The sequence below is a fragment of the Papio anubis genome, chromosome 4 (assembly GCF_008728515.1).
Source record: "Papio anubis isolate 15944 chromosome 4, Panubis1.0, whole genome shotgun sequence".
NCBI classification, from domain to species: domain Eukaryota; kingdom Metazoa; phylum Chordata; class Mammalia; order Primates; family Cercopithecidae; genus Papio; species Papio anubis.
Genome location: NC_044979.1, coordinates 88,211,150 through 88,233,525, shown reverse-complemented (window position 1 = coordinate 88,233,525; position 22,376 = coordinate 88,211,150). Strand labels below are relative to the sequence as shown.

The following is a 22,376-nucleotide window of genomic DNA, read 5'->3' as shown; positions in this document are numbered from 1 at the left end:
TCGGTTTTTGTTTTGTTTTTCATCACGTTCCCTGACTTTTTCTCGGGTATCATTCACATACCTAAAAATTTACCCTTTTAATCTAGACAATTCAGTGATTTTTATTATATTCACAGAGGTATACAGCCATCAGCCCCATCTAATTCCAGAAAATTTTCATTGTCACAGAAGGAAACCCTATATCCTTTAGCAGTTGCATCTCATTCCCCCTTCCTTTTGCCTTGGGCAACCACTGCCCTACCTTCAGTCTCTGGATATTTCCTATAAATGGAATAATATAGTATGTGACCTTGTAAGTCTGGTTTATTTCACTTAGCATAGTGTTTTCAAGGTTCACCTAGGTGTAGCATAAATCACTGCTTCGTTCCTTTTTCATGACCTAGTAATATTCCATTGTGCGACTACACAACATTTTGTTTATCTATTCATCAGGTGGTAAACACTTGGGTTGTCTCCACTTTCTGGCTATTATAAATGGACATAAATAATCATATATACATTTTTGTCCAGAAATATGTTTTCAATTCTTTTGGGTGTATACCTAGGTAATATAGTAACTCTCTGATCAGCTTTTTGAGGTACTACCAAAATTGTTATCTGAAGTGGCTATGCCCATTTTGCATTCATACCAATGCCAGAGTTTGAAATCATCTAGAAAGCAGATGAGCTAATCAAAGGTTTGAGGCTAGATAGAAAAATGTTAAAATTTAATTTTAGAAAGGCTATTCCAGAAATAATGTTGGTTAGAATTCTATTGCAAGGAAGCCAGGTAAGACAACATGACTGCCTGATTAAGAGAGTAGTAGAAATGATCTGAAGGAGGAAATGGAATTGAACAGAAAGGGGCATGAAAAGGAAATAGTCTTTGGAAAAGATTAATTCAAAATTTAAATTACATAGGAAGGTGAGTATCCTCTCCACTAAAACATCTAAAATATCAGGCAAGTAATGAAAATAAATAAAACACAAGATGTAAGCAATGGGGAGTGGGGGGGACTATAACAAAAAAGAAAGAACACACCTCTCTAAAGGAGGCAGCTGTAGCTCAGCTCCAATCACCTAATGCTACAGGGAATGTCTGTGCAGTACAGCGAGATTGTCTCCTTATTCACGAAAAGCCAAAATCTGTACCTTCACGTTGGATGTCCTGATTTTTAAACACTGTCAATTAATTCAATATTTCTTTGAATTCTGTGTGGAATCAACAAAACATGTCTATAAGCTACCAGTTTGTGATCTCCCTTACACAGAGTAAAGGGAAAAGTGAGCCAAGAATCAGACTATGCCTACATTGAGGGAGTGAATTAAATAGGGTCCCAAGAAGGAGACAAGGAGAGAGCAGAGGCAGAGGAGGAAACTGGAGAGTGCGATATCCCAGAAGCTCTGGGATGATCATTTCTAAAAGGGGAAGTAGTGAACAGTGTGAAATGGCATAGGGAGTCTTTTCACACTGGGAATTGAAAATTGAAAAAATATTTGGTGTCTGGGGGCAAAGTAGAAAGCTGAATAACTTAGCATTCTCTCTTTTCCCAACCCTTGTTTTTTTCAAAAGTCAGCATAACGATTTAGGTGCCTCAAATCTTTTTTTAAATTTCTCAGAAAAGAGCCAGATAAGTTTAATTATATTGTCCTCCTCACCTCAGCTGATAGATATTGAACTAGTCCAGTTTTTAAAAAAATGAAGGCCTTTGAAAAAGTTTAGATCTCTATGATGTATGATCACTTGGTCCTTTCAAGCTTATGGTTACAAAAAGAAACTCTTAACGTGTCTTATAAACAAACAAACAAAAAAATACAATTATGGGAACAATGTACAGCAGGTTCTCAAATAATGTCATTTCATTTGTTTCATTATAAAGTTGATAAAAGAAAAAATCACTTGCTAGCCCAGGCCACTGTGTGCATAGAGTTTGCACACACTCCCCTTGTCTGCATGCGTTTTCTCTGGGTACTCCGGTTTCCTCCCACATCCCAAAGCTGTGCATGTTAGGTGAATTGGCATGTGTACACAGTCTTGGTCTGAGTATGGGTGGGTGTGAGTGTTCCCTGAGATGAGATGGCATCCTGTCCGGGGCTGGTTCCCAACTGGTGCCCTGAACTGCTGGGATGGGCTCTGGCCACCCAACACCCTGAATTGAAGTAAGTGAGTAAACAATTTTTGTATTTGTTTTTAGGAATCTTTCTTAAATGTATGTACAGCTCACATTTATTCCAATGTTTTATATTAGAAATGTTTGGGTCTTTATGTAGAAGTTGGTGATATTTTTGTGACCAGAAATATGCCATAGGAGCTTAACTCTTGTTTATATCAATTAGCCTGTGGTAACAGTGGTTTCCTTATACGTCATTTCACTTAAGGTCGCAGATTCCAAGAACCTATCCATAACGACAAGTGAGGACTTACTGCATATAGCTTTGGCTGTATGTGACAGAGACTGAAAATAACAGTGGCTTAGACAAGACTCCAAGCTGTTATGGCAACTCCGCTACAAAAGTCATCATCTGTGAACAATAGGCACTGGGGACTCCAAAACGGAGGAGCTAGAGAGGGGGCGCAAAGAGCTGAAAAATCTCCTATTGGGTACTATGTTCACTATTTGAGTGATGGGATCAATAGAAGCCCAAACCGCAGCATCACGCAATATACCCTTGTAACAAACCTGCATACATACCCCCTGAATATAAAATAAAATAAAGTAAAAATGTCACTATCATGGTCTGATATGGTTTGGCTATGTCCCTACCCAAATCTCACCCTGAATTGTAATAATCTCCATGTGTTAAGGGTGGACCCAGGTGGAGACAATTGAATCATGGGGGTGGTTTCCCCCATACTGTCCTTGTGGTAGTGAATAAGTCTCACGAGATCTGATGGTTTTATAAATGGGAGTTCCCCTGCACAAGCTCTCTTGCCTGCCACTATGTAAGACGTGCTTTTGCTTCTCCTTTGCCTTCCACCATGATTGCGAAGCCTCCCCAGCAATGTGGAACTGTGAGTCCATTAAACCTCTTTCCTTTATAAATTACCCAGTCTCAGGTATGTCTTTATTAGCAGTGTGAGAACAGATTAATACACTGTCCTATGCCTTCTTTAAAAATCTTGTTGCTCTGCCGTTCTTAGAGTGCTGGCCTCCTTAGCAAGGCCTAAGATAGTCAACGATCATTCCCACATTCCAGCAAATGAGAAGGGAAAGGAGACAGCACACCCCTTTCCTTTAATGGCCTACTTGGAAGTTGCACATAATCATGCTGTTTATATCCTGTGGTCAGAACTTTGTCACATGGTTTATAATTCCTAGCTGCAAGGAAGGCTAAGAAATGTTATCTCTGTCCTGCAGGGATTTGTCCCCAGCTAAAACTTAGGGGCTTTACGTCTGAGAACAGTGGGGAAAAGGGAGACTAGGAGACAACTAACAGTCTCCCTCACAGAGTAGTATTGGCTTTTTCAAGATTCTATTCTTAAAATTCTATAAATTATTTATATTTTTGTTCAATTTTGTAAGAGAATATAAATCTGGCCTAACCTTTATTCTTAAATATTGGAAACATAGCCATGTAACACTGCCACAATTCTGGCTTCACGGTGCTGATATTTATGACAGTGCTGAAGAAAAAGTTAATTTTAATTTGTTCTTACAAAATTATTTTCCTAAGAATTCTAAAGTAACTCTAGTCTTCTTGCCATGCTTAACAACTAGCTTTCAAAAGACTACATTAAAAACTCAAATTGCAAAATTAAAAAATCATTGACATATTCCTACAGCATATGGAACTATACCACCTCAAGGATTCTTTTAAATTATCACAGTCAATTGTGCCCTTACTGCCAGAAAACTCTTGAAGTAACAAGATGTATTCACTATAGCAAGATGTGCTCCTGAATTTTGACACTTTATTCTCATATTAGTTCACAGTAGTATATTTTACCATTCAAATATGAGAGAGGATTAAAAATAAAATAATTCACCAGCACATAGTTCACTATTGCTTGACATATGAACAATCTCAAGGCCTATCCATGAACTACAGAAACTCCTAAATAAATATAAAAGAGGAGCAATCCATAAGAAGTGATCCAATTTAAAATATAGTAATTTATGAGCTGTTTTATGATCATTCACATTTACTAGATTCAAGAGTGCATTATTTCAAAGCCACTTGGCTTCTATCCTTCTTAAAAAACATGGTACTTTCCCATAGTAGCATCTTTTATCCACTTAAAAGTATGTAAATTATTATGTTCAACAAATTTAACTCCTTATTTTATGACTAGCTTGCCTTAAGAATGGTTTTGAATGGCTAGGACAGCGATAAAATCATCAAGCATAATATAGAATATAACTGTGCAAAACGGGCTTTTAAAAATATGCTTACAATATAAAACGTTAATTAAAGAAATTTGGAAACTGCTGAAAAGAAAGACATAGAATATCAAAATAAACTACATTAAATTGAGCATTAAATACTTAAGTAGTGTTCAAAATTATACTGATAAACAAGGTTTTACATGGAAGAGAAAAGGAATGGGGGAACCACTTCCAAGGAAGACTGAGTAAGAGGGACTGGAATTATCCCCCTGACTAAAAAAATGAAAGTTCTGTACAAAATATGAAGCAACAGTTTTCAAGACACCGGACACAAGGCAATAATCCTTGAGAAATGTAAAATATATGTGATGAAATCTAAGAAATGGGAAACTGATGACCCGAGCTCTATGACTATTCCAGCTTCCAGATCGTCGCCCAGGAAAGGAAAATCCAGGCAAAGCCTAGCATAATCCCTGAATTGAGGAGATGGATTGGAGGAACTAAGGAGATCAGAGCAGCAAGATGTCACAGGCCAGAGTACTGGAGGGAAGAAAGCTAAAATACAGAGGTCTACAAATGAGCTCCCCACTTGAATATTCAGCAGTGTAATGATCAGGACACAGATGTGAGAAAACAACCCAAAGTTAGGAAAAGAACCACCTGAAAGTGTTAATGGGAACAGTACCCAGCACTCACACAAGTCTGGGAATTGTGCCTGTTCCTACCAGCCAGACTGGAAAACTTCATAATTCATGGGGTGTTGGGTAGAGTACTCAGAAACTAATCTTAAAAACAAGACCTGAAAGGATCAAGCTGTTTCCAAGTAACTAATTGCATCCCAGAAAAAAAAATACTCAAGAAGATTTATAGGAATATAAAAATATCCAGCACCCTACAATTCACAATGTCTGGTATCCATCAAAAATTACTAGGCATGCAAAGATGTAGGAAAATATAACCCATAGTAAGGATAAAAAGTCGATCAAACAAAATTGACCAAGAACTAAAAAAGACATTAGAATTTGCAAACAAGGTCATTAAAATGGTTTTTATGAATCTATTCCATATGTTTAGAAAGTTAAATAGGGACATGGAAAATTTTGAAACACCCAATTGAACTTCAAGAGATGAAAACTACAACGTGCGAGATGGAGAACACACTAAATATGATTACTTGATAGTGAACTTGAAGACACAGCAATAGAAACTACTCAAAATGTAACATATGGAGAAGAAAGAATAAAAATAAATAATCAGAGGATCAGTGTTCCTAATATGCATGCAACTGGAGTTCCTGAATAAGAGAAAAAAGAGGAGGGACTCCTAAAAAATTCTGAATAAATAATGACTAACTTTTTTTTCAAATTTGATGGAAACTATTAACCCTCAGCCCCAAGAAGCTCAGTGAACCCAAAGCACAAGAAACATGAAGATACCAAGATACACCAAAATCAAATTGTCCAAAGTTAGGGATAAACAGAATATGTTATAGGACTTGTTATCTATAAAGGAGAACAAAAGAAAAGGGACAGCAGGTTTCTCATAAAAAACAATGTGAATAAGAAAACAGTGAAGCAACATCTTTAAAGTATTAAAAGAAAAAAAACTGACCTAGAATTCTATATCCAACAAAAATAAGGTGAAATGAAGACATTTTCAGAAATACAAAAGCAAGCTGAAAGGACTCATCACCAGCAGATCTATGCCACGAAGAACGTTTAAAGAAAGTCCTTCAGGCAGAAGGAAGAGGATATCAGAGGAAAATCTAGATATAGACAAAGAAATGAAGAGCACTGAAATGGTAACTACTCGAGTAAATACAAAAGATTTCTGTTTTACATAAATATCATTAAATGATTACTGTTTTAATAAAATATCAACATAGTAAGGGCTTTATAACATATGTAAGAAAAATAGAATAGAGTATAAAATATATTTTAATGAGTTTCCAGTACTTACTTGAAAATTATAACACACAAGAATATTTCAGATCTGCTATTCTAGAGAAATTAAAACTTTTGCCATTATTCTGAAATACAAATTCCATTTGACCTACATTTTCCCATTTGGCTTGAGTAGTCTTAGCATTATACTTTTGACAATGTAAGTTAAGGTGAATATACAGTGTTTGTTCTCACAGAGAAAAGTAGTAAGTAACTCCAAAAGGGTGTTCTGGTTAGTAAATAAGTTATCTCCTAAGTTTAGGCAAAGGCCTTTGATGAACTTTATTTTTTTCTTTATTTTTTTTGAGACAGAGTCTCACTCTGTCACTCAGGCTGGAGTACAGTGATGCGATCTCATTTCACTGCAACCTCCACTTCCAGGGTCCAAATGATTCTCCTGCCTCAGCCTCCCAAGTAGCTAGGATTACAGGTGCCCACCACCACGCCCAGCTAATTTTTTTTTTTAATTTTTAGTAGAAACGGGGTTTCACCATGTTGGCCAAGTTGGTCTCGAATTCTCAACCTCAGGTGATACACCTGCCTTGGCCTCCCAAAGTGCTGGAATTACAGGTGAGAGCCGCCACACCCAGCCTGACGAACTTTATAAATAAAAGCAAAATATTGTTTCATTAGAATACTAAATTTATTTAATATTTATTTTAATGTAGGTAACTTTTAAAAACTGGGTCAAAAAGATAAATAGGAGATTTACAAATATATCTACAGCACAAGTCACAAAAGAAAGTTCCCTTCCTCATTTCCCCAACCTGTCAAGAATGAACATAATGTATCATTTACATCATTAGGGCTTTTTTTTGAGACGGAGTTCACCTGTCGCTTCAGGCTGGAGTGCAGTGGCCGGATCTCAGCCTCACTTCAAGCTCTGCCTCCTGGTTTACCATTCTCCTGCCCTTCCAAGTAGCTGGGACAGAGGCCTGCCACCTCGCCTCAAGGCTAGTTTTTTGTATTTTTAGTAGAGACGGGTGTCACCGTTAGCTAGGATGGTCTCATCTCCTGACCTCGTGTTCCTCGGCCTCTGGCCTCGGCCTCCCAAAGTGCTGGGATTACAGGCTTGAGCCACCGCGCCCGGCCAAGGGCTCTTTAGGAGAATGTTTATGGGGAAAACTTGGGAAAGAAGATAACAAAGCAGTACTAGCTTCTCACCATCAAGACGCATAGGAAAGCAATAAGAAGATAAAAGCTCAACTGGGGATTCACAAGTTCAAAATTCTATATATTGCTACTGAATTTGTCTCCTATTGTGTGAAATCTATTCAAGAGCACATCTACAAGTTCACTCAATAAGCAGCTGTGTGCTGGACTGAAAAGTAGAAATAGAAGAAATAAAGAAGAGATGCATCTTTGGGGTAGTGAGGGAAAGGTAGGTTCCAAGATGAAAATCTAGTGTAGACAAAAGTGCCTTGAAAAGAGGTTAACTTATCCATAAAGTATAGTTGACAGTCTTTTGTGTGTATCACCCTGAACAGAAATGCTGATGCGCACTCAAGTTTGGGAACTACTAAGCTAGACTAAAAAAATGAACAAAAGGCAAGCTTCCATGCTGAAGTCTGTGCATTCAAATTCTGCCACATAAGACAACTATTAAATCTCTAGCAGTAAACAGAAAATGAGTGGAAAATTCTAAAGTATTTCTGCTAGTCAGCAGAGCGGATTTCAACTTATTTGCATAGATAGCCTCTATAACCATGACATACTACTAGATTCAGTACTATTATAAGAATCCAAGGAGAATTGAATATACCCAATACTGAGGTTCAATATGTGTACAATAAGTTCTAATCGAAGTTGCTCTAGCAGAACTACAAATAGCATAAAAGATCTCAGCCACTTGCAGGAAGCAATTCCTGTCCTTCTAAATGACAGTCCTGTTTTATCAATTTCATGGATTTGGCAACAGCCGTGAAACTTGTCATGATGGGATTACATCTTATGTAAGGATTGAATTCTAATGTTGTAATGCCTATGATGCTACTTCATTCTTCTGGACCAGAAAGTGTAACAGGGTAAGATAAGCAAAGAAAACAATTGGAGAAAAAGAATATTCAGACATTTTTCAGATTGTAATAAATTTGAAGTGTGTTTAGACTATCAGTAGACATTAGTACATAACATCAAATATGGGCTAGCAAAGCATAAACACCAGAAATGAAAATGATGATGGTAGTATTAACAATGATAATAATACAGGCTGGGTGCAGTGGTGTACTCCTATAATCTCAGTTACTCCAGAGGATCACTTGAGGCCAGAAGTTCAAGACCAGCCTGGTCAACAAAGCAAGATTCCATCTCTAAAAATAAAAATAAAAAAAAATTCTAATAAAAAACTAGCCAGGTGTGGTGGTATATGCCTGTAGTCCCAGGTTCTTGGGAGGCTAAGGCAGGAGGTTCAGCTGAGCCCCGGAGTTCAAGGCCGCAGTGAGCTATGATCACACCACTGCATTCTAGCCTGCGTGACAGAGCAAGACCTTGTCTCTAAAAATGACAATAATGATGTAGATAATCCAAGTTAAAATGGTTTATTAGGGGAAAAAAGGATTAAAACAGAAAGACAAGCAAATGCAAGACAACCTGGGTCATTTTAAAAAAAAGGCAAAAGTGGTGTCAGGCTTCTAGCCTAATAAGGAAATGATGAAATACCAAATAGATAGTGAGGCAAGTGAACAGATGACATCCAATGTTGCTGGTCATTTAGGAAAGAATGAAATCAATTTGGTGGACTATACTGCCCTATTTTTATAGTGATGAATTCACTTCATCCATCCAATACAACAAAATTAAATAACAACATCCAATTATAACCAAAAAATATAATAATGTTAGATATGAGAGCAAGTAAGTTTGAGAAAGTACATTTTATCATTTGGGCCTGTGCTGCCCACTAGCCATGTATGACTATGTACTCATTAAAATTAAATAAAACTCAATTCAGGCCATTGGCCACATTTGCTAAATTTCAAAGACCACATGTGGCTAGTGGCTATGATATTGGAGAGCATAAACAGAATATTTCCATCATCACAGAAAATCTTATTGGACAGCACTGATCTATACAACTGTTAGAAGTGCCCTGTACATGAGAGATTAGATCTAAAAGAATACACATACACATACACACACACACACACACACACACACACACACACACACAAAGCCAACAAGTCATCCATTCTTTCATTCAGAACATTCATTAGGCATTTCTCATGTGAGAGTTGCTGTGCTAGGCATTCAGAGACCACAGATTAAAACAAAATAGTCCCTGCCTTTGAGGACCTCACAGAGCAATAGGTAATAACAATATATTAATAATCAGTCAATCAGCAAACACTTGTTGGGCATCAACTCTAAGAAATGCACACAGTGCTATGGAAGAAAACAAAACAGTAAGCATACAGTCTCACCTCAAGGAGCTTACAATTTCATTAATGACACACAACACACAGCAAGATGTAAAATGTTTTAAGTGGCCAATTAACATTTGCAACTGTGTATTTCAAACTGAGGTCAATGAGCTTGATGTGAAATATTTTTTTTCCATTTTGGGATTTCATTTGGATGATCATCTAAATATATATATTGTATTCTAATCAGTTTCTGAATAAACGTTTAAAAACTACTGCCACCAAATTTTCATCAGGTTGTTTGCACTTGGTGTTTTCAATCATGCATATACTAAGCGGAGATCAAAGAATAGAAAGTTTGCTAAACAAATAAAGTCTGTTTAGAGAAAAGGTGAGGATGAAGTGAGTCTTTACGGAACACATGGTAGCACAGGCAGACAAAAGTACCTGTACTATAGTGGTTACAATCATCATGAGTGTGAAGATAATGCATGCATCCTATCTCTGTGTAGCTTCTACACAATCTGTTCTCCATTCCAGAAATCTTGGAATACAGTTTACACATTTGATTTAGAATTCGATGACTCCACAATACTAATCACATATTCAAGAGAACAAAAAGATGTCACAGAGGTCTCAGGTGATGTCTCATTACAACTGACTTTGAGGATTATTTGAGGAATTTTGATCATGTGTAAAAGTCTGATTACCCTGAGCCATACACAAAGCCTCAAAGTTAATATTGTTTGTTTGGTTTTAATCTACTTATAAAAGGACAATTTCTGTATCTATATTGATATAAAACATAGAAATAGATTAAATAAGAACAGAATCTGAGACTGTATCTTTATACTCTTAAACTAGATACTGGCAATGTAGTTTCAACAATACAGCATCATTTGTCACGGAGTTGATTATTGTTTCTTTTAATTTCATCAATTCTGTTGTTTATATTCAACATTTGTTTGTTGGGTTTGGTTCTACAATTTATGAAATCTATAAGCAAAAGCATTTATATTTTATGTTCCTATATACTTAAGTAGAATGTTTAATAAAAAATAAACACATTCACACTGTACACACCTGTAGTCTTAGTCAAAACCAGCCCATTCTTCCTGTGGTATTTTATTTGGAGAAGGTGCCCATTAGGAAGCCAAACCTTCTCTGCCCTCCTTTCCATCTAAGTGGTGGGAGACTATGAACCTCTAGCGAGCCACAGGGTAATTGCAGAGACCATAAATACACATGTAAATCATCCTGTGTATTAACTATATTACTATAATTCAAAAATATAAGGATGCTGTTTGGAATAATAAAAATGCAAATTCCTTTAAAAGACTTTCTTAATACAGTAGCCTTTTTATTATGGATTTTCTCAATTAATACTAGAATTTCATTTGTAAGCCTGCAAAAACACAGCCATAACCCTAAACTACTGTAGGAATTCAGAGAGGAATGAGATCTCCGTGTGCTGCAGTAATCAGAGGAAGCATCACAGAAGAGGTGGGACATACATTGGGCCCAGTGAAAAAGTAGGGCAGAGAAGCACAGCTTCCTAATCCCCAACAGAACCCCAGCAGAATGAAAGTCTGATTTTGGCTATGAGATGATCACTCATAGAAACCTGTGCTACATAGTTCTCTTTCTATTGCAAGATGCAGAAATTCAATTTATGGATAATTTATTGCTCACATAACATACCCTTGGAAAAATCAGCTATAGAACCAGACCTAAGAATGATTGGATGCAGGGAATGAAAAACTGAAATGTTCTTATTTCTCTCTCTCTCTCTCTTCTCTCTCTCTCATCTTGACTTTTCTTTACACGTTGATTTATTCTCTCAGGCTGGCTACTCCTTTTTATCTAAAATCAAAGCCACTTGCTAGCTCCAAGTTTAGGATTTAAATCTTTAATGATTTACTGGATGAAAGGCAGGGAGTGGCAACAGTTAAAAATGTAAGGGCCTGGCACGGTGGCTCACATTTGTAATCCTAGTGCTTTGGGAGGCCTAAGCAGGAGGATAGTTTGAGGCCAGGAGTACAAGACCACTCTGGGCAATACAGCAAGACCCCTTCTACAAAAAAAAAAAAAAAATGTTTAAAAATAAACAATAAATAAAAATTAGCCAGGTATGCTGGCATGAGCCTGTAGTCCTAGCTACTTGGGAGGCTGAGACAGAAGGATCACTTGAGCCTAGGAGCTCAAGGTTATACTGAGCTATGATCACACCAGCCTTGGGAGCAGAGCAAAACCCTGCACCAATCAATCAATCAATCAGTCAATGTAATAAAGATAGGCTGGGTCCAGGCTGTGAAAGAACTGGTGTCATGCTAAGAAGTTTGGGCTTTTAAAGTCAAATCTGGCCTAATCTAGCTCAGGAAATCTAAAACCTATATGAAGAAATTAAGTTTATTTAGAGATTTCCTGAGCTACAGTGTGCTCTAGAATAGATTAGTACTGTTGGCCCCAGTCAAGCAAGGGCTGGCTCACAATTTCCCTCTTTGAGAACAGTAATATTCTAGAAGGGTGGACACCTGAACCCAGATGGAGCAATAATAAAACTCCCTTTGCCTGGCCACAGTGGAGTAGTCCATAGGTATGCACCTGATCTAACACAATCCAGTCACACCACTTTCTTGAGGTATTCAGTTTTAAATGTTTACATTTTGGTTCAGATACCCAGAGAAATCTTAACGGCTTCCTCATACTGTGCTGGGATGTAGAGTAAAACTCAGTAAAATTAACAGAAAATAGATAAGACTTCCTGGGTACAGTGGAGCAGCAAGGGGATCTGGGCCAATGATTCTGATCAATGGAACCAGATCCATTTAAAGAAGATATTTAAGTACATAAAACAGAAGAAAAAAGTAGAATATCTATGAATAGATTTCAGAGGCACCACAGAGTAGAAAGAGGGACTGAGTAATAGAAGAACAAAGGAAGAATGTCTCAATAGACTTTTCAAGATCAAAACAGTGGCATCTACTGAAAAAGCTATAGAAAGAACCCTGTGGCCAAAGAGGCAATGAGAATTCATAATGTTACTTGATTTAATTTAATAGCAGAAATCTACATATAGGAAAGAAAGGAGACACAGTGCTTTTGATTTTAACCAAAATGATAAGTAGAAATAAAAATGCATAGCCTCTACTACCCATTCTTACTTTTAGATCTGAGAGAGACCTATAATATGTACTTCCTGCAGAGAAAATAAAAGAAGGCATGGTACAGCGCACTCTCTCACTCCTCTCTTTAACCCTCATCTTGCAGTATCCAGTTCTCTCAAGGTGAATGATGGAACCCAACAGCAATTGTAGCACTGACATCCACTTCAATGTGAGTAACAGGCTTTCTCCCTGGAAACTTCACTTACTGCTTTTGAGTATGGGATGTGTACTACAAGACTTTAGACTCCGGAATCAGACCTGGATTCAAAACCTAATGCCACCCCTAGCTGAACAACCCTTGGCAAAGTATTTAGCCTTTCAAAGTCTCCACACACCTGCCAGGGGAGAAGGGAGGCAGAACTAGGGAAATATAAACTAAACTGCCAGAGTTTGAGATACAAAATAGTTAAAATATGTCTGGCAAAGTGCTTAGAGCACAGGGTATGCTCAATAGTCCCCCAACCCCCTACATAGCACCCCATAGTCACTGGGCCACAAATATAGTACAATGGTCCTTTAGCTCTGCTCCTTTCTATAAAATGAGGGTAGACCACACTGCAGGCCTCCAAGTCACAGCGCTGGTTCCCTGCAAGGATTAGTGGAATCAGTCTCTTAAAAGTCTTTCATGCATGGCATATATTTAGGGACTAATTAAGGCAATACCCAGACTAATGTATGTGTAGTGATTCATCTTTCAAAGGTTTTCTACTCCTTTCTTATTACCACCACTCATAAATGAACCCTCATTACCATTATTCTCCTAAATTCCGGAAGAGTTTTCTCTTCCAAGGAGTCACATGACTTCAGCCACTTTCCAATTCAATCCCATCTCTAGAAGGTTATCATGCCTATCCTGGCCAAAAACTCAAACATTTCATTAAGCAATCATTTTTTCTTCTTTCCCTCAGCAGTGGACACCTGTCATTCTTTTTCACAAGGGACAATGGGACCCCATTATTATATGTGGAGAATCCTCTCTTTTATGATATGGAGCCCACATTCCACTGTAGAAGCTATATGCCAACAGCGACAGCAGCACTACCTCACAGGACAAATTCTGCAGAGGGATTTGGAGCCTTGTTTCTACTTGAGTGGCTTCAAAGTCAAGTCTGCGGACTATACCAGAGGTTCTTTTAAAAAAAAAAAAAAATAGGGTTTTTCTGTACTGCCCAGGCTGGAGCATGGTGGCACAATCATGGCTCACTACAGCCTCAAATTCCCAGACTCGTGATCCTCCCACCTCAGCCTTCCAACTAGCTGGGACTTCAGGCACACACCATCATGTCCAGGTAACTTTTTCTGTGTTTTTTTTTTGTAGCGACAGGGTGGCGCCATGTTGTCCAGGCTGATCTTGAACTCCTGGACTCAAACGATTCATCCACCTTGGCCTGCCAAAGTGCTGGGATTACCGGCATGAGCCACTGTGCCCACCCTATACCAGAGATTCTATGAGCTAGTCAATGTGGTGGACACATCCTAAGCTGACCTCCAAGGAGTCATGCCCTTGTATAGTCTTATGTCACTCTCTCACTATTATATTATAGTATATAAGACTCTTTCTTATCAGACTGGAGCAAGAGAGATTTCCTTGCCAGCTTTAAAAAAAGTAAGCTGGCCGGGCGCGGTGGCTCAAGCCTGTAATCCCAGCACTTTGGGAGGCCGAGATGGGCGGATCACGAGGTCAGGAGATCGAGACCATCCTGGCTAACACGGTGAAACCCCGTCTCTACTAAAAATACAAAAAATAGCCGGGCGAGGTGGCAGCACCTGTAGTCCCAGCTACTCGGGAGGCTGAGGCAGGAGAATGGCGTGAACCCGGGAGGCGGAGCTTGCAGTGAGCTGAGATCCGGCCACTGCACTCCAGCCTGGGCGACAGAGCGAGACTCCGTCTCAAAAAAAAAATAAAAAATAAAAAATAAAAAAAAATAAAAAAAGTAAGCTGCCATGTTGTAACAGTGCCTATGAGAGGGCCACATGGCAAAGAATAACAGCAGCCTCTAAGAGTTAAGGGTAGCCTCTGGCTGACAGCCAGCAAGAAAATGGAAGCCTCAGTTCTAAAGCCATGATGAGATAAATTCTGCCAAAGATAGAAAAAAGCTTGAAAGTGGATCTTTTCCCATTGATCTTCTGTTGAGATTGCAGCCCTAGCCAACACAGGAGATCTCTGGCCAGAGGACCTAGTTAAGCTATGTGTGGACTTCTGAGCAATGAAACTGATATGATAAAGGGGTGTTGTGTTAAGCAGCTAAATTTGTGGAAATGTGTTACACAGCAAGAGAAAACAAGGTCAATATCCTCTAATAAATTTATTTGATGCTTATATTAACTAAAGTTAGTTTCCATGACTTGCTACTGAATACCTTGAGTGACACACAGACTATCCAAATCTTACCCTTCTTTCAGTTCCACTTCAAATTCCACTCATCACTGTTGTACTAGAACTAAACCAGTCCACACCCATCTCCTTCTTATCACAGGTTCTGCAGAGATGTGAAGAAAGTACCATTTCCAGCAACCTCAGCGCTCCTCATGCTCACCAGCAACACGTTATACTCTCTCTGGTGCAGCAAACAATAGATAGTAGTTTTCCTCTCTTTGAAGCTCTAAACAAAATTCATCGTAGTAAACAGGAAACCACATCTGAACTTTTTTTCAGTAGTTGATACTTAATGATTTGGATGAGCTCCTATAAACCGTACATTTAGGGAAAGGAAGAGTAAAAATAAATATATTAGCTTAATAGAGAGCTCTTGGTACTGTCTGCTTATTCAAAAATACTTGCATGAGATTACATATTACCATTTTCTACAGAATTACAATGCTTCCTTCTGCAAGCTAGATAATATATTCCACTGTTAATTGTAATAATGCAATATCAGAAGTCTATCACTTTGGCTGTTACAAATCATGTGGGCAATTATCCTAAAAAAATTTCTAGTGGGGTTTGAAGGAGAGGAGATTTGGTGAGATGTAGAAAAAGAACAAGTTTCTGTCCATTTTCTTTTTTAAAAAAGTCTGATTTACTCGGATATGAGGTCTACATAGACAGAAATGACTAGATAATTCCATAAACCTTCTGTTCACTTTGATATCTGTAAGTTCGGCCAAAGACACAGAGCTGATGAGAGAAATGGACATCCCGACACCCAGAATATGATCTCTGACCATTACTGGCTGCCTCTGGAGTGGACACTCCATTACTGTCCCCATCAATACTCTCTCTTCCCAAAAATCAGGTTCTGATTTTTCTTGCTAGTGAGGCTAATGATCCTCAAGCTTGACAACTGTGCTGATAAACTTCAAGGGCTGCTTTGATCAGTAGAGTGGCAGTAGGTAGTTGATAGGGTGAGGCCAGCAGGGGCAGAGAAATATGTGGACTATGGATTGACTGCAAGAACAAATATTCTACAGAGGTGTGTGTGCTTGTTTGTTTATTTCAGCAGTAGCTATTAGAGTCATGGTTCTCTCCCATCAACAGGCCAACAGTATGATCCATCCCCTTATGATTATATTGACTGATTTAAAATCTGATCTGCACATAAAGATGACCACTTTAAAAATCTGGAAATATATAAATTTATGAAGTTATCATAAGATACAGGAGCAGCTTGCTTTCATCATTAAAATACAGGAAATACAGATGTTACACTTAGCTTCACACTGATTCATTATTGTGTAATGTTGGGTATATCAGTGTACCTGCTGCCTCCTTCCTAAAATGAGAACTATATGTCATCCTACCTATCTCTCAAATGTTTTGAGGAATCACCAAAAAGTGTAAGAATTATAATAACAAACTGGGAAACAATTGTATATATCTGCAGATGCATGCAGTAAAAATTAAGTATGATAACTATTGAAAGCAAAAGGCTTCAAGCAGTAAAAGCCCCCACCAACTTAAACAGTAATATAAATTACATTTTAAAACAAAAAAAAAAACAATGAAGCAAAAATAAAAAGCCACATTTGGATGTAATAACAAAAAATGTCCATAACTATAATATTTCACTAATGAGAAGGTACAGATGCTACATACAGAAGGATTTTATGATGTCCATATGTTTCTCAAATGACTCTCCTTGTTAGCTATTTCTCCACATCTCTATTTAAGAATAACCTGCACCTTCCCCACTGAGCGTGTACAAATTATAATGTAATATGTTGTAATATTTAAACAAATTCAAAAAAGAAGTAATTCTAATAAAAAGAAAGGAAAGCTACATAAACCTAGATGTAGATATTAATAAAAATCTGAATTCTGGTGTCATTCAAATTAGTTAATTAAATAGGTTTTTATCTGGTCAGCTGGCCTTAACATTCAAAACTCCTAAACCTCAAATAGAGTTCATCCATATCTTAAATATATAATTATTTATATATAGTGGCAATAACTTCATAAAACTCTTTCTACTATAATAACGGTTATAGTTAATTTGGTCACCAATCACAAAAATCTATAACCATGTATAAAATTATCTTTTAATTGCAAAAGAGCTATCATTATTTTTACAGAAGATGGCAGTTTAGTGTGCTAAACACTCTCTAGTCAGAGTGCTGGTCTGACTCTCCAATAAAGACCAGTCCAACAGGCTGAACTGTAGAAGGAAAGAAACAGGAAGATCAAGGTTAAAAAAAAAAAAAAAATTCTGTCTCCTACCCATAAACTGGTATTTAATTTAAAACTCTTAACTTCCTTCTGCACAACCTTATGTGCATCTAATCATGTCCATTCTGTAGTAAAGATAATCAATTCACGAGCAGAGCTAAGAAAGCATCTCTCTCCCTCTGGCTGGCAGTTTATGAAAGGTCAGACAGGATTCCCACCTTACATGCCTCTGTTTAATAGCTAAAACATATATGAAAACACTAGCTTTTTCCCACACAGAAAATGGCATATTCTAAGAAAACACTGCTCTTCTTCAAATGTGCCCCATTCAAACGAAATGGATGAGAACAAATTACAAGCAAGTTTTACAACTGACTAAATTACGTTGTTTCGGAAATACAATATTCTTATTAGCCATTTTAAATATAAATGGTTTCCAGAAGGAACATCAGTAATTTGATGTTTGGGGAATTAAATTAGTCCAAACTGGAACAGTGGTTTAAAAGGATAAGGAGGACTAATTATCTGTGGTAAAAGGCAAATAAATTAAACAACAAATTTTCAATCACAATAATTTCCATAACAAATATCAAAAGTACCAAAGAGAAGTTCAAAAGATATCCTTTAAACATGATTTCTAATTTATTAAATGCAACTTATTCTGTGCTGTTGTTAATTACAGGATTAGAAAGATTTCTGGAGCATCGGAAAATAACATCCAGGCCTTTTCAAATGTCAAAAGCTTTTCTTTTGGAAGATTTTAAATTTTTTTTCCTTTAATATGGGTTCTCTATGTATGTACTCCCCTTTTCCAGATTTCAATAGTGCCTGCAAGATTTGAAAACATGACAGCGCTCTGAATACTGGTAATTGCTAAATCTTACTCCTTATGAGAAATCTCAGCACAGCAAGAGTATTTAGTTGTATATGCATTGTTATACCATTTGGGGAGAAAAGAATTAACTCTTCGCTTTCTTTTCGGGTAGAAGTTAAACTTTTTAAGCCTTTCTTACCCCTTTCCCATATTTTACACACACATACACTCCCCACATACATGTAATAATGAATATATGTAGATATCTCATTTCTTACATGATTTCAAAATGCTACAGTTACTTAAAGCTGAAAGTTCCTTTTAGGAGATTACACACACCTCCCTAGAAGAAAAAAACAATTGACAGATCTTCCTGAAATTGGAGCATAGGAGACTCACTAGAGAATTCTCGAAGTCCACATCACAGGAACTACATCCTCAGCTCTCCGTCGCAAGCCACCTCTCCTGACAACCGCGCCTCGGATCTGGAGAGAGCTGGGTCCCGCTCTGTCACATCACAGACACACAGGCCTGACACCAGCACCTCTCACTGCGGACAAGTGGGTGACGGCTTCAAAGCCAAACAAACGCAGCCTGCTAGGCGCTCAGGGAAAGTCCCCGTCCTCTGCTCCTTTTAGTCCCCGCTGTGACACCCTCGTATGGCATCTAATTAGCCAGTTAACCTTAAAAGCTTACGATTCATCACTCTCCTTCCACTAGCCAAGGAACTGCTTTATCTCCCATCCTCCAGCCTCTTGAACTTTTCTTAAAACCCAGGATTCTGATGTATTGACTTAAAACTGAAGTCCCCCAGGAAACATCAAAGGTACCCCCCAATAAGCGTTGCTCCCCTCAAGCAACACGTTGCCAGTACAAACTTTTCATTCATAGCTCGGCTCCAACATAAACTGGGTGTGTTTGGGGGCGGGAGAGAATCACGCCACCGGCCGTTCGCCTCGGTTTGCCAAATGTCAGGGTCTGTACACAAAGATAACCTAGCACCCAACTTCTGACAAAGGTTCCGTTAAACCCACCGGTCTCCGGGCTGCGAGATGAGAGGCAAGTGGCATCAGAGTCCGGAATGAGATGCTGTTAACCTGCGGAACCCGAGCAGTGAATACCGCGGCGCATCCTGAGGACCGGTGGCCCCCAATTCCCAGGGCTTTCCTCGAGCACCAGCCGGGGACTCGGCCGTGGTGCCACTCACCTCCGCCCGCTCCTGCTGAGGCTGTCGCGCCCTCCTTCGCTCCGCGCCGGCGACCTCCTAACTTCTCCCCCTTCTCCAAACAGCCATCTTTCAAGGAGGAGAAGAGAATGGTGAGGCAGAAGCAAAAGGGGAATGAAAGTTGACTCGGGGACCGCCGCTGCTCCTCCAGCCGAGATTTACCGGCCGCGGCGGGCACTAGAGGAGGAGACCGCGGAGAGAGCGGCGGGCGCGGCGCGGCCGGCTTGGTGCGCGCTGCGCGATGTGCGGGACGCGCCGCCGCCGCCGCCGCGCGGGGGGAGCTCGTGAGGGCGGCAGCGGGCGGCTGCGAGCTGCGAGCTGAGCGGGTGGCGGCGCGCGGAGGATTTGCTAAAAATAGCACTTCTTGGGGAGGGAAGTGGGGGACGGAGGTGGGAGGAGAGGCTCGGCCGGGAGCCCCAGCGCGGCGGAGGTTGGGCGGGGCTGGGTGGGGAAAGGAGGAAGGACCCGCGGCGAGAGCGCGGGCCCAGGCGCTGGAGACCCGCAGGGCGGGCCGGGAGGCGCGGGCCGGAGGGGATTACAGGCGCGGGAACACCTGGGCGCGCGGCCGACGCGCAGGGAAGGACGCGCGGGAGGCAGGAGGGCGGCAAGGGCAGCGCAGGGTGGAGCGGAAGAGAGCTCTGGGCTGCACCAGCGTTTTTTTCCCCCGCAGGGGAAGGACCAGGGAGCGTAAGGCGACTTGGGGTTTCTGAAGCGAGACATGCCTACGCGAGGAGCGGGGTGTTGGTCAGGCGGCGGCCGTGACAGAGAACGGTGCTGGGGAGAAGCCCGGCCGCTGCCTCGCCCTCTCGCGCCCTCCGTGACTCAGGGAGCCCCGGCCGCTCAGGTGCGCGCCGCGCAGCGCCATCCCGCCCCAGCTGAGCGACTTCTTTTTAAGAAGAGGAGGTAGCATTGTGGGGCGGTACCTGGAACATCCCCACAGATGCCTGGAGCTTAAAGAATCATTCAAGGGAATTTTAAGAGAAAAAAAATATGCTACATTTGGGGTTTTTCAAATGGGAAACGTGAGGGAATATGGTGACTGCTGTTGGAAACATGACTTAGGTTTGCCGTGTTTTAAGGCTGAACAGAGAGGACCATTCGCTCTGAAACCAACCCTGAAAGAAGGCAAGCAGAGTTAGAAGGGTCAAGAATTAACGAGGTGATCTCCTTCAGTGGTTAGTATTCTTACCTTGGGGATTTTTTTTCTGCTATAACTGAAGTCTATACTAGCATCACTAGTAGTTGTGGATTCCTTTATGAAGCGTACAACACTAAAATATTTTTTAAGTGTAATCCTAAACATACTTGGCTAAAGCTAACAGTTGATCACTCAAAGAGGCTAATATTTATGGTGTATGTAATTTGACCGTCAAACGAATTAAAGCTGGTGTCTCTGCTTTTATATTTATGGTTTTCCTCTACGTCAGCTAAAACACAGCTAACTCATAGATGAATTACATGGATGGAAAGAGCAAGAAAGACCTAACCCAGTGCCCTCATTTTCAGAGGAGAGAACTGGGATCCATGGGAGTAGTGTGATTTGCCCAAGGTCTCACAGTGGCAGAGTTCAGATTAAAATTTAGGATTAGGGCCTAGGTCCAGTAGCTCAAGCCTATAATATAACCCCAGTACTTTGGGAAGCGGAGGCTGGAGGATTGCTCGAGCCCAGGAGTTCGAAACCACCCTGGGCAACAAAGTGAAACCCCCGTTTCAAACAAACAAACAAACAAACAAAAACCTCAGGAATAAAGCCAGACTACCAATTTCATAATAGCAAGATAACTCGAGAAAAGGAGTGGTATGGTATCTGTACTTTTAAAATAGTTAAGCCTTCTTAGGAGGATAAAAGTGTATGACTGCTAGATTTATCCCTCCCTTTGCCCTAATCAAGAATTCACACTGCAGGAATGGTCGGCTAGCTTTAAATAAAAATTTAAAAATAAAAAATAATAAAGGTCGTACTACAAAGGCTGTTGGTGCTACAGCTTCTGCTTAACTTTCTGTCCACACTGAGGATTCTGTTCATTAGCATGATGAATCTTAGTAATGGGTTCTCATTTCATGGATGAAATTGATGGTATTGACTCAAGTAGAGATATTTCTGATTTGTATATATGCCAGATATAACTATCTCATGACCTTTCACCCTTTACCTTTCAAAATGAAGAAATGGTGAAGTGTCCAGCCTTTAAGTTTTTGGAGGTTTTGGGGTTTTTTTTTTTTTTGGTTTTTGGTTTTTGTGGGGATTTTTTGTTTTGTTTTGTATTTTGAGACAGGGTCTTGTTCTGTCACCCAGGCTGGAGTGCAGCTGCACCATCAGGGCTCACTCCAGCCTTGACCTGGGCTCAAGTGATCCTCTAGCCTCCCAAGCAGTATCTGGGACTAACTTTTTTAGAGATGAAGCCTTACTCATCTGGCTCACCTGGCTGAGGTAATGTTGATCAGGTTTCTCCACTGTAAATTTACTCTTTTTTTCCCCTTTACATACTATATTCTCTGAGAGGACGTCATTATGTGCAGCCCACACTTAAGGAGTAGAGCTATGGCCTCTTCTTTTAGGGCAGAGTATAGTGCCTAGGCTGATTTTTTTTTTTTTTTAATGATTCTGTTTGCCTACCATTGACTCTAAAGGAACTCTCTCTGTTGTCTCTCAAGAAACCTTTCATGTAAAGTATGGTTGAAGCACATAAAAGGAAATGTCCCTGGGATTTCACTGGGCATCTAAAACAGATTTTGTGTAATAAAGATGTATGTGGCAAAATTTGAATTGAAACTTACTTTCACCTTTTATGGTGGTGATACCATGCATAGTTAACCTTCACTTAAGTCTAATTATTTAAGTATCCCATGTGCAGGTCATTTCACAAATGGGAGCAGTCCTCCTCATCATTCTGCTAGATATTTGAATGCTGACATTGAGTAAGATACATGCTGGGTGCTACTAGAGACTCAAAT

The 22,376-nt window shown here is 39.6% G+C and overlaps 1 protein-coding gene across 10 annotated transcripts in view; it reads right to left on the bottom strand.

Moving 5' to 3' along the window:
- The window catches only part of HDAC9 (histone deacetylase 9), a 709,012-nt gene extending 689,241 nt beyond the window's left edge, over nucleotides 1-19,771 (bottom strand). For 3 of the 10 annotated variants that reach the window (XM_031666005.1, XM_031666015.1, XM_031666016.1), the window contains exon 1: nucleotides 19,404-19,766. The gene's annotated coding sequence lies outside the window, so the exon portion shown is untranslated. Of the gene's footprint in view, nucleotides 1-15,168; nucleotides 16,700-18,595; nucleotides 19,211-19,230; nucleotides 19,378-19,403 lie in introns of those variants that run through there. The other 7 variants (XM_031665980.1, XM_031665978.1, XM_031666006.1 and 4 more) reach the window with 6 other exon arrangements.
- Nucleotides 19,772-22,376: the final 2,605 nt, after the last annotated feature.